The sequence below is a fragment of the Capra hircus genome, chromosome 11 (genome assembly GCF_001704415.2).
Source record: "Capra hircus breed San Clemente chromosome 11, ASM170441v1, whole genome shotgun sequence".
NCBI classification, from domain to species: domain Eukaryota; kingdom Metazoa; phylum Chordata; class Mammalia; order Artiodactyla; family Bovidae; genus Capra; species Capra hircus.
Window position 1 is genome coordinate 73,693,838 of NC_030818.1, and position 12,053 is coordinate 73,705,890.

General features: G+C 51.0%; 1 protein-coding gene across 8 annotated transcripts in view; it reads left to right on the top strand.

Moving 5' to 3' along the window:
- DNMT3A (DNA methyltransferase 3 alpha) overlaps positions 1–12,053 on the top strand; it is a 104,354-nt gene that overhangs the window by 14,003 nt on the left and 78,298 nt on the right. The window contains exon 2 of one of the 8 annotated variants that reach the window (XM_018055549.1): positions 10,405–10,467. The exons of 5 other annotated variants lie outside the window; for them this stretch is intronic. The gene's annotated coding sequence lies outside the window, so the exon portion shown is untranslated. Of the gene's footprint in view, positions 1–5,339; positions 6,725–10,404; positions 10,468–11,349; positions 11,814–12,053 lie in introns of those variants that run through there. 2 more of the 8 variants (XM_005686941.3, XM_018055551.1) reach the window with 2 other exon arrangements.

The window sequence follows — 12,053 nt, forward strand, 5'->3', positions numbered from 1 at the left end:
GATGGAGTCCACTAGGCAAGGTGGGGGCCAGGTCAGAGTGATAGGCTGAGGTCAAACTTGGTGAGCCAGCAGTGTAGACCAGACCCGAGTTTAGGTTTTATGGTATGTGAAAATCACTGGCATCAGAGGGTTTTTTAAAAAGAACAGTTTTGTCAGAATATAATTCACATACCATATAGTTCACCTGTTTAAAGTGTGCGATTCGATGGTTTTTAGTACATTCACAGAGTTGGGCAACCATCACCACAATCAATTTCAGAACATTTTTATCAGGCATCATAGGTTTTGATTGAGGAAGCCATGTGTGGAGAATCTTTGCTGAGAGGCTGGGGCGGGAGGGAGAGACATCGCAGGCAGCGTTCCAAGATAACTGCCAAGGTCTAGACCTGTGGTTCCTGGGGGCCGGGAGGACAGGGATGGGAACAGGCGCCCGAGAGTCAGGTGCCTGGTGCAGTGCGGGGATGGAAGGAGGAGGCAGGACCTCAGTTTTCCCTGGGGCAGGTTTGGGGTTTTGACAGCTGAGGATAAGGTACTGCCACTTCCACACAGAGAGTGGAGCCAGAGGAAACATGAAGCCTCTGGTTCTAGAAGAGTAGGATCTTAGGTAACTGCAAGTCATCCAGGTGGGGTGTCCAGAGAATAAAGATGGAGGCCTTGCAGTAGGAGGTCTGTGCTCACTGAAGGCCAGGGATCTCAGCAGAGAATTTCGAGTACAGCTGGAGCCGAGTGTGACCTGAGGGGGTGCCCGCTGTGCAGTAGTGGGAGCAAGTCCCCAGCCAGCTCAAGAGATGGAGCAGAGGGGCCTGAGGGCCAAGAACATAGAGCCAAGTCCGGAGAGAGAGCCAGAGAGTCCCCTTGCTTATGAACTTGCAGAAGCAGAGGTCTCCTGTTCACCCAGGGCCCAGCTTGGCAATGACACTCAATAAATGATTGCTGAGTGAGTGCTTGAAGCCGAGAATGACTAGCTGGCAGGCAGGCTGAATTGAGCTCAAAGATGCCAAGGACGGAAAAAAGGCCCTTTGAGGCCGTGGGTGACTATATCTGTCAGGGTCAATTCGGGAGACAGAAACCACACAGTGATTTGAACAGGAAAGTTTTAATATAAAGACTTATTAACCATAACGGGATTGGAATATCGAAAGATTGACCAGTAAGAAGTAAAGAGAACTGCAAAGGATACAGAAGTAGCATTAATGAGAACAGCCACTACACCTAAGGTGGCCACAGAGTGCCCAAGGTAGAGCCCCAGGGTTGAGAGCCTGACCGTGATGGAAAGGGCATGGCCCTGGCTCCCTGGATGACGGAAAAGTCACCATGGTGCCATGTTGGCACTACTCGCTGGAAATTTGTGCTGCCTGTACCCCCCGCCCTCCCCCCCACCCTGCTGCCCATTCCCAGAACTCAATGGAAATCCATCCTTTTGGGTCCCAAGGAAAGTTGTTCATGAGGAATTATCTTGCTGGAGGCACAGTGCTGCTAAACTACCCCAAAGGAGAACTGAGTGGAGCTGCTGGCTGTTCTTGACTGTGAAACACTGCTACAGCCAAGTGCTGGAGAAGTGCCCTGGCTACTGGAGCTGGGCACTGGAGAAGCTGTGATGGGACAGGACTGAGCACTAGGAAAGGCACAGGGCAATAGGATCTGGTTGTTCGAGAAGTTGTATACAGTGCAGGAATCCTCCAAGAGAGCACTCTGGCTCTAGGAGAGAAAGCACCTCCTCCTCCGTGTCTCTGCAGTGCCCTCTACTAAGGGGGTTTGATGTCAGGCCAGCTAGTCTGCTAGCTGGGGACATATTTAAAGGGCCTTGCTGCATCTTCGCAGAGCAGGCAATGAAGGGTGAATCAAGTCGCTGGCACAGTCTGCTGCTTCAGCTGCACAGCTTCCAGGGGCTTCCTTTTTACACCCATGTGACTCCCTTATAACAACAGAATAGTTGTATTTCTACCTATCAAAGCAGCTCTCCCGCTTCCTGTTCTCACCCTGTCTTCCAAACAGGGAGTCCCAGCACTAATTGTCTCAATCACTGTCCACATGAATAATGCCTCATATTCAATCACAGTCTCCCTGAATATTCTGTTACCTAAAGACTAGACTGTAATTCGCAACTGAATTAACGAAATAAACTAAATTAACTTCCAACAACTTGTTTATAAAATAATGAGAAGATGGCTGGAAAAAAAAGAAACTAGTTACCATGTACAAACAAACACACGTCTCTATCAAGTAAATAGAAAGCATGCAAAAACTGCCAGAGTTCTCATTTTTGAGTTTGTTCACAAGACCACGTTTGCTATCTGGCTTCCTTCTTCCGTTTCTCATCCTTTAAGTTCTCTGCACTCTGCTGGGACCTCAGCAGGGCCAGCTTTTACCTGGTGGAGTGACCCAAAAGCCTTGATTCTTGAAGGATCTGAATCCTTGGTCCCGGTTTCCCTTGGCACTCCCCCCACCCCTCTTTTTTTGTTGTTGTTGTTTTTGGTTCCTGTAGTTTTTCATTAACCCTTACTTTTGGTTATGGAAATTCTAAGAGGTACCTGAGAGAATCCGCTAGTTCCAGAGGTTATCTTCCTGGCTTCTATTGTGTCCAGCAACCCGATTTCTCCTTGGTAACTGGGATTAGTCACTCCAGCTCACGAAGTTAACTCTTTCTTGTCTGTTGATTCAGCAGTATAAGGGGCTCCCCCAAAAGTCAGTGACTTGTGTTCCAGTGCAATCACTGCAGTATCCTCTTGGGGGGCAACACTCAGTGCCCCTGGACCCTTTCAGAGATACAGGGGTGAAGTGGGGGCCAGATGCAGGGATCACGGGGAGAGTAAGTGAAGAGCCTCTAGAGCTGGCAGTTGTGAACTCTCAAGGCTAGAAAAGCGGAAAATCACACAGGTGTGGACCGTGGGTCACTTTGGGGCAGGGAAGGGTGGGGACAGAGTCAGATCCAGGCTTGTGGCTTTCCAGACAGCAGGCCCCACCAGGGCCTCATGGGAGCTTTCAACCTGGACTCTGTGACCCGCCTCTCAGATGTGGGACGCCCATTGACTCCCAGATGTGTGGCCCATCGCTGCGCACACATCCCCAATCCCCTAAGACAGGATTCCTCCTGAGTCACCATGTTCGGAAGTGCGTGCTCCTGTATGGAACTCTGTATCGGCTCGTTTTGGCTCCTAAGAACAACTTCAGCTCCTTACCAGTGTCTATTTTGAGTAAAAACCATTTCCCCCCGCCCTGCTTTTCGGGCTGTGTCATGGTAACCGTAAAGTATGAGCAGAGGACTCCGATTCAACTCATCTCTGCCCATGTGGCCACCATAATGGCAGCACTGGGTGTGATTATAAACGCTCATGCTGGTGGTGCCCCAGCCTCGAGGGTGGTGTGACAGCCACGAGCCATCTTGCCGTGACTCCAGAGCCAGCAGATGGGCTTTGAAGTGGGGGACAGCATGGCAGGATTGCTGACCTGCTGCCAGTGGCTTTTGGCGCTCTATGGGCCGCTGGTGGTTTGGGTGGGAATGACGTTTCTGGAAGTCAGAATGATGGTGTGATGACAATCCTCTCCCTCATGTTGAGAGAGAATGAGCAATCAGAAAGTGGCACTGGGGCCTCCCCCGCCCCCTTATCCAGCCCCAGTCTTGTGACCAAGAGAGGCTGTGGCGGGGAGGGGGAAGACGTGGCAGATAAACATCTCCGTCTGGGAGGCCATGCCGCCTCCCTTTAGCTTTCTGCTGCCCCCAGCCTACCAAGTTTATCACCACCCTGGCAGATGATTGGCTGGTGTGGGGCGCACGATACTCTCCTGTCTTCTGTCACCCACAGGACGCATTTGCACCTCCTCCTAAGCTCAAGTGGGAAATTCAGCCTTGAGCCTGTTATCAGCAGGCTCAAGGGGCACAGAGAGCTCAAGCTGGGGGCCGTGCTACTCACATTCGTTGCCGTGTTTGCAAGGACTCCTGAGTTAGATGAACCCAAATTCAGAATCCTGCGAATCCTGCCTGAGGACTTTCTCCCGGAAGTACTCTGGAGAGGTAATTAACCTCTCCAGGCCTCAGCTTATCCTTCTGTAAAATGGGAATAATAGAAACAACTTCATACACTTCATAGGATGGTTCTGAGGATGAGATGGAGGCAGTGCATGTCCCGTAGCACAGTGCCCGACACAGTAGGTGCTCAGCAAATAGAAGAATGACTACATGAGCGAATGGCTCCCGCATTGGGCAGGGCACTGAGCACCATGATTAGAAGGTCGCATGGCCTGTTACCACCCCTCCCCCTGCCCACTGCCGACCAACCTCACCAGGAAAGAGAGACGACCTGGAAACTTTGTTTTCTGATGAGTTCCTGCCCAAAGTTAAAACATGGCTCAGTGGTAAAGAATCCACCTGCCAATGCAGGAGACCAGGGTTCGATCCCTGGGTTGGGAAGATCCCCTGGAGAAGGGATAAGGCTACCCGCTTCAGTATTCTGACCTGCACTGTATAGCCCATAGGGTCGCAAAGAGTCAGACACGACTGAGCGACTTTCAGTTTCACTAAGTTAAAACATGGCTCAGTGGTAAAGAATCCACCTGCCAATGCAGGACCCCAGGGTTCAATCCCTGGGTCGGGAAGATCCCCTGGAAGAGGAAATGGTGACCCAGTCCAATATTCTTGCCTGGAAAATCCCCTGGACAGAGGATCCTGGTGGGCTACCTACAGTCCATGGGGTCGCAAAAGAGTCAGACCTGATTGAGTTACTAAGCAACAGAAGTTAACAGTGCAGTTAGAAGTCTGCAGTGCACTTGCTAATTGTGAGAGATCCTGATGGGGTGAAGGACTGGGAGCCTCAGAGGGCGACAGGCCTGCATCTGCATTGATAGCTGGCTCCCCTACCACCCACGTGCTGTGTGACCTCGGGCAGCTTTGCTAACCTCTCCTACCTCACTCTTCTCATCTAGGAAATGGGGATAAAAATAGTCTGCACTTCAGAGGGTTGGAGTGAGGTATAAAAATGAACAGGATGTTGAAACTGTAAAGCTCTTTCCACAGGGCCTGGTGCGTTGTAAGAATCGTAATCAGTATGAGCTCCTGTCTAAGTGAAGTACACTCACAGGCACTCCAGGGATGTCAACAAAGGAGAGAGAAAACTGTGGGCTTGGTTAGTCAGGGACCAATAATTGTTAAAATTTATTGAGTATTTTCTTTGTGTCAGGCACTCTAGTTAGCGTTTTTTTTTTTTTTAAGTAATAATTTTAATGTTATTTCATCCATTCTTCTTCTTTTTTGGCCATACCACCCAGCTTGCTGGATCCTAGTTCCCTGGCCAGGGAATGGAACCTGGGCCCCCTGTAGTGGCAATACAGAGTCCTAACCACTGGATATCAGGGAATTCCCTGTTAACCATTTTTAATGCATCTCATTTTAATTCTCACAACAGGCCTGTGAAGTGGCAAGTGTCATTTTCCCCATTTTATAGCTGAGAAAACTGAGGTACAGGTATGCCTCAAGTTGCAAAGTTGTTGCTAGTTAAGCCAGAATTTGAACCCATGCAGTCAGGCCTTCCAGGTAAGACTTTAGGAGGTTGAGATTAGTGTATGAGTCAGCGTATGGCCGTCAGCCACAAGGCACAGACTCACTCACACCAAAGTAGGGAAAGTCTCACATTACTCAGGGGAGGTTCAGAGATGACCAGCCTTCAGGTACAACTGGATCCAGGGGCCCCCAGACAGTGACTTCAGCGTTCCAGCCCTCTATCTCCATCCCTCAGGCAGGCTTTCTCCAACACAGCCAGCAGCCCCTGACTCACATCCTATCATTGTTAGTATCTTTCCACTGCACTAAAACGCTCCTGGGGGGCCTCTGGTTGGCCCTGCCAGGTCACATGCTTACTCTGTGACTAGGGTTGAGGGTGGGGTCAGTGCAAACACCACAAAACCCCCTGGGAAGGAGAGGATAGGAACCAGATAGACCCAAATCAGTGAAGTCAACTACAAGAAGAGTGGACTACGAGCTTGAGGGGTGAAGAAGGAACCTGGTGCCAAGATGGTTAGATATTTGTCTGCAGTTCACATACAGGATTCGAGATGGAGCAGGGTGGTCTATCCTTACGGTGATCATGTTAGGATCATTTCTGATGGAGAATTTGGGTTTGTGGGCTGTTATGGTTTTGTTTCTGGAAGAGGATAATTGCATGCTGGCCCTTGTTGAGGTGAGACTTGGGTGACTGTCTAGTGGGTGCTGATTGGAGAAGGCTTGGAGGCGAGACTTTCGGGTGAATGGCCCGGGGGTGCTGATGGCATTGGGGTTGGTGAAGAGGGTAGGGATGGCACTGGGGACAGTGTGGTGGCAGAGGCGGGAGCTGAACAGCAGGAGGGTGTGGGAAGGAGACGGTTGAGTTGTGGGTCTTGGGTCTGAGATGGACTGATGAGCAAGCGGCGTCATGGTTAGGGATGTGGGCAGCCATGGCACATGGAGATGCAGTTTGGGAGGAATGTAAGGGAGGTGAGCTGTGCCATGCATGGGCAGGGTTTGGTGGAAATGATGCTGGGAGAATTAAACATTTCGTGAGGGGTGTGGTGGTGGGGTGAGGAGGGAGGTACCACTTTTAGAGCTGATGATGGAACTCTGTGTGGGTGTGAGGAGCTGATGATGGTTATTCCGTGGGACGTGATGGTTTCATAGAGTAATAGAGGTAGAAGGACTTAGCTGCACTCTTACGGAGGAGGATGGAGGCCAAGCCCACCTGATGGCTGCAGCTGTGATGTAAGTCCTCATTCCCAAACCCATTCTCTCTTTTCAAAAATTACTCTTTATTTTCTTCACAGTGGTACATGTGTGTAATTTAAGAAGTCAGACAGGACTAACATCTCTTCACAAAAATGCACTTGTTCCTCGCCTACTTCCACCTTCCTCTCAGAGGCAACCACTTTTAGCTGTTTCTTCTAGCAATTTTACAGCTCGTGGATCTGAGTAATATGCGTATTTTCGACTCTTCCATTCTAGACCTTTTCCATTGATTTCCTATGTAGTAAATAAGAACTTAACTCTATTATATGGCCAGCCATGGCTTTCTACCCTGCCATCCTCCTAAACAGCTCTCATGGTAGGCAGACTATTAATAGTACCTTACCATGTTCTATCAAAAATGTCTTATGCATAAAATAATATATGTATGTGTGTAGCAGGCAGGTAATGGCTCCACAAAAATTCAGGGGATTAGGATGTGGCCACATCCACATGTGAACCTCATGTACACGTGTCACCTCGTGTGGCAAAAGAGCCTTTGCAGAAGTGATTAAGCAAAGGATCTTGAGCTGGGGAGATTCATCCTGGATCACCTTGGTGGGCCCAGTGTCACCATCAGGGTCTTTGAACATGAGAGGCAGAGGCAGGCAGGTCAGAGTAGTGCGATGGGAGAAAGACCAGCCATCACTGACTTTGAGGATGGAAGGGGGCCAGGAGCCAAGGAATGTGAGCTGCCTCCCAAAGCTGAAAAAGTCAAGAAAATGGATTCTCCCCAGGGCCTCCAGGAAAGAATACTGTCTGCCAGCACCTTGATTTCAGCCCAGTGACAAGAACCATTTTGGACTTTGTTTAGACTTCTGACTTCCAGAACTTCAGGAAACAAATTTGTGTTTTTTTAAGCCATTAACTTTCTGGTAATTTGCAACAGGAGCAATAGGAAATTAATACACCATGTAATATGTGTACATCCACATGCATGCATGCAAACATGCACTCATTTGTATGTTTTATGTATACACACACACACTTGTTAAATCAACTAATACAACTATTCACAGCTGAGCTTTATACTGTACTACCATAGTTTCCTTTTTTCCTCCTGAAGTGACTAATTACCTTGCCTCTTTATGAGCTTTATTTTCTTTATACCTTTTGCCCATACCTGCCGCACCTGCTAATAGCTATCTGTATGGCTTTCCACAAGGGCAGTCACAGCAAGTATTATGTTTCAGTTCCATTTTTTGAGTTATGTGCTCTCAGAACTTACGGCACAGTGTAGCTGCTCTTCACTGACTTCTTTCTGTGGTCTTCCTTGGCATTCCCTTCACTTTCCTTCTGGTTGGAATTCCTGTTTTCTGGAGCTCATGTCTTCTTGCTCGGTTTACTCCCCTGTTTGGAGCACATTGCCCACGACAGATCTCCATTTCAATCCAAATCCATTCAGCTCCTGAATCCAGACCATAGAGTAAGAACAGCTAGTCACACCTGTAGTTCTGTCTGGTTAAAAAGACGGCCCTGGGGGGTAGGGAGCATGGTTGTGACAGCACTCCAAGTTAGGAGGCTTCCCTCGGATAGCTAGTGGTCCTTGGTTGTCCTTGCAGGATTAATAACAGGGGACTGAAATACAGATTAGAAGCTGGTTCATTTGCAGATCCACGTTGGCTGATGTAAACAAGCCACTTGGAAACCATTTGGGTTCTGGTTGCCGGTATCTGTATTCTTAGACCTTTCTTCTTGCACTGATAAGATTCTGCTGAAGAGAAGGTAGGGGTCTGGCTCCTGGTATTCTAGGAACCCAGTGAGCGACTAGCCTGAGGTATTCAACATCAGCATTGAAAATACCCTTCATCTCCTTGGGTTTGTGTTTTTGCATTTATTTGACAGCACCAGGTCTTAGTTGCAGCACTTGGGATGTTTGATCTTGGTTGCTGCATGCAGGACCTTTAATTGTAGCTTGTGAACTCTTAGTGCAGCTTGTGGGATCTCCTTCCCTGACCAGGGATAGAAGCCAGGTCCCCTGCACTGGGAGTCTTAGCCACTGGATCACCAGGGAAGTTGTCATCTCCTTGGTTTTGATTTATTATTCTTGCTCTCAGCTGTGCTGGACGACTCTATGCAAAGACCTTCTGTCTGGTGCTCTCCAGAGAGAAAACCTTCAGACTTTAGGGTGGAAGTGTATCTAGATTTTAACTTCTTTCATTTGATCTTTTCCACACATACCTTCTCTTCGCCCCTGGTCCCACGGATGATCCGTGGTGCTGTCATTCCAAGTGTCTTTAAAGGACTCTGTCATAAATCACTTGTCATGTGCTATCTGAAATTTGCCTGCCACAAATCTGCTTTCCAGACCCCCACATTCTGTTGGTGGTGTCTCCTCTCTGTTCAGCCCAGTCTTGTGAATTTGTGTCTTAAACAATCTTTCTCCCATATTGGATTTAGAAGATCGCATATTTGGGCAGTTGGGTGTGTGTATTCAGAATCCCAATCTTTTTCCATAACAGTTTTGTAGCTGGAGCAGTGATGACGGTGACCATGTCAGCTGTGATACCAAGATACTTTCCTGTAGGATTCCTCAAAGCAATTGTTGAAAAGCTCTTGTAAACATTATTCATGGTCACTCTTAACTTTAGCAGTATAAAGGAGAAAATAAAAGCTGCCTATCACGGTAGTGGGCCTTCCCTGGCGGCTCGGTGGTAAAGAATCTGCCTGCCAATGCAGGAGATGCCAGTTCGATCCCTGGATTGGGAGGATCCCCTGGAGAAGGAAACAGCAACCGACTCCAGGATTCTTGCCTGGGAAATCACATGGACAGAGGAGCCTGTCAGGCCACAGTCCACGGGGTCCCGAAAGAGTCAGACACCACTCAGCGATTAAGCAACAGCAACGAATCTTGGTGGGAGGGTTCTTGGCAAGGGTCTCTGGTGGTGGTGGTTTGGTGGTGCAGCCTTGGCACTGGTGAGGAGGGTGCTTGGGAACCAGGGCGGTCATGTCATGATGGACACATGCTGCTGCGTTGGGACCGTGGGCTGAGGAGCAGGTCCCTCCCCTCAGCAAGGCTGCTTGGGAGAAGAAGGAAGCTTCTAAGGACAGGCGGGCAGCACCGTGTCCAGGCCTGGACCTTGGCCGCCCCAGTGGGCCCCAGAGCTCTGCAGTGCCTGGCCTGCCCGGCCCTGTGCTGGGTGATTTTCAATGATGCTGGCTGACTCGGAGGGACACTTACTGACAAGGCTGTTCCATCAAGTTATGCAAAGGAGCCAAAAGGCTGACCCAGGTCAGCTGTGTTTGCTGTGTGGACAGAGTGTGCAGCTCAGGCGGGTGAGCAGGGGAGGGTGAGGGGGACGAGCATTTCCTTTCCGGGGTGTCTGCCCTCAGGGTCAACACCCTGTGATGTTCTGCTTTTCCCCTCTAGCTTCCTTCCTCTTGTCACCAGTGCTTTTTCTAACAGAAACCCCTGGACATTTCTAGCTCTCAGGGCAGCATTGAAACAAATTTCCTAGAGAGGGTTCTCTGTCCCTAATGTACTTGGTGCCCAGCTCTGCATGGACTTCATGCTAGGCCCTCGGGGCTCACAGAGACACCCAGACCCTCCTCTCCCTCAGTCTGCTCCCACCGTTTACCCTTGGGGCCTCCAGCAGCTTGGCAGGACAGGGCTGGAAGACCTGGTTCTTGAAGATCAGCCCAATGCTTCCCTTTTACAGATGAGGAAACTAAGGGCAAGAGGAGCCCGAGTCCGGATTAGAGCCACCTCTGCTAACTCTGGGGTCAGTGTTCTTCCCAACCAGACTCTGCCTCTCTCGGCTTCCACCTCCTTTTTGAAGCTTTTGGTTATGACGGGTGACTGGGGGATGTTTGTACTAACAAACAAGGAGTGGGTTTGAGGGGGACTTGCTGGCTAATGATGGGTGGAAGTCCTGTGGAGTTCTGGGTCGGACCGGTGTCTGATGGGTTCCTGGGGTTGTCTCTGAGGGTTGGTATGAGCTGGGGGGATGGAGCTTTATAGAGATGCCCTGAGAGCTCTGGAGTTGGTGATCTGGGTTCAAGCCTCTGTTCTGACTCTGGAGCTCAGATAAGCCCTAGCCTTCTGCAACCTTAGATTCTACAGTAGACGGTAGTGATACTCCTATAGATGGTAGTAACCACTCGTGGAGATGGTAATAATACTCGTGGCTGCCCGAAGAGGAGGGCCCATTCTGGGCTTCGCACAGCATGGGACACCCAGACCTGCTCTTGCTTCTGCACCCACTGTGCCAGCAGCTAACGGCACACACACGTTCTTCAGCTCAGGTGTCTGTGGACTACCTGCGGCTTCCTCAGGGCTCCCCTTGGGTGGGGGTGGGGGGTTGGGAGCATCTTCAGCCCGTCCAGGCTCTAACTTACAGAGGCCCCTACTGTCCTAGCCCTAAGGAGGTCCCTCTTAGTGCCAGCTTCCCCTCCACACCACCCGGCCCCCAACGCCCATCCCTGGGGAGGGGCTGCACCCGTGGGAGACCCAAGCCTGCGCCTTCTCTGGTTCCTGGTTTTCCAGGGAGCCCTGGCTGGAGGGGGATGGGAGAAGAAGCCCTGGAGGGAGGGGGAGTGGGGGAAGCAGAACCGGGAACTGGAAGGGGAAGGGTGTGGGTGGGCCTCGATCCAGCCTGCCTCCCACTTTCCTCCTCCTGCCAGTCCCCTCCCCGTCCTGGCTGGCGCACTGGAGGCAGGGGCTTGGCCCAGGAGAACTCAGTGTCTCCTCCGAGTGAAGAGGGGGTGGTGAAGCCACAGCACCCCCACCCCCAGCTGAGGCCTGTGGTGGGGTGGGGCCCAGGCTTTGTTAGTTTGCTGACTTGAGGCCCACACCTGAAGCAGGGAGACTGAAAAGCCCCTAAAATTCAGCTGTGTGCCTTTGCAGGGCCCCTTGGAGCCCACCAGTTTCTGAGGGCAGATGGGGCCGGTCCATGGGGTGGAGGGGCAGAGCGGCCTGGCCTCCTCCCTCGGCGGGGCTGCGGCTACAGCCTCTCCCGCCCACAGGGCGTCCCCACGACAGCTCTGCAGACCTAGGCCTTCAGCCCAGCCGCAGCCCCCGAGTTCAACCTCAGCTTTCTCTGGGCCCAGGCGCCCGTCCTGAAGTGAGGTGACTTTCATTTCACTACATCCTGTGACTGCCGCTCACTTCCTCCACGTGGGGGGAGCGGTGTGGGGGTGGGGGTGCGGGGAGGACAGATCAGAGGAAAATGTAGCCAGGCTGGAGACCTCTGGGATTTCCCAGGGGGGTGGTTAGGGGTGGGAGGGAGGCTGCGGGAAGCTTTCAAAGGAAAGAACAGACGTGAATGAAGACACGGGAGGAGGCGGGAGGCAGCTGTTAGCCCCATTG